Raw genomic sequence first — 681 nt, 5'->3', positions numbered from 1 at the left:
CCGTAAAAGTTTATATAAAAAAGATCTAGATTGGTATTGTCAGTAGTATTGTTTCAGTGACAACTACACCCTTATTATTTGTCATATGGTGAATAAGAGGCGATTGAATTTATTGAATAAAGAAAAGGTTGACGGTCTTTGTGCTATATTTTATAAAGGTCTTGTTGGTGTATATAAGCTTATACCTTTTAACAGGAGTCGGCATAACGAGGATAAAACCCTGACTGAACTGCCAACAAAATCACCAAAAGCTGCCACTGTTCTAGGCTGTCCCCTGCCAACAACAGTCAGCGAAGCCTCTTTATGCCAACATCCAGGCTGGCAAGGCTCCCCTGTCGCGATGCACACTGTCAGCATCCTGCCAACAGCTCCCCTGCCAAACGTAGTCACCGATGTCTACTCAATGCCCAAACTCCCCTGCCAACATTCACGTTGTCCAAACAATCTATCAACAGCGCAGTCACAGACCCCTCCCCCCCTTCTATGGCAAATGCCCCCGAGTTTGCCTGCCACTCCTCACACTGCCAACCAACTGACAACAGTGCGGTTTTCGAGGATTCCCGTGTGAACACCCACACTGCCAACAACAGCTAGCTACTCCCTTGCCAACAGTATCGTCTTTGAAGAGCCCCGTGCCACCATCCACAGTATCAAGCAAATGCTAATTACTCCCCTGCCAAC

The sequence above is a fragment of the Penaeus monodon genome, chromosome 34 (genome assembly GCF_015228065.2).
Source record: "Penaeus monodon isolate SGIC_2016 chromosome 34, NSTDA_Pmon_1, whole genome shotgun sequence".
NCBI classification, from domain to species: Eukaryota; Metazoa; Arthropoda; class Malacostraca; order Decapoda; family Penaeidae; genus Penaeus; species Penaeus monodon.
The sequence above is the reverse complement of the archived record's forward strand: the minus strand, read 5'-3'. Positions refer to the sequence as shown.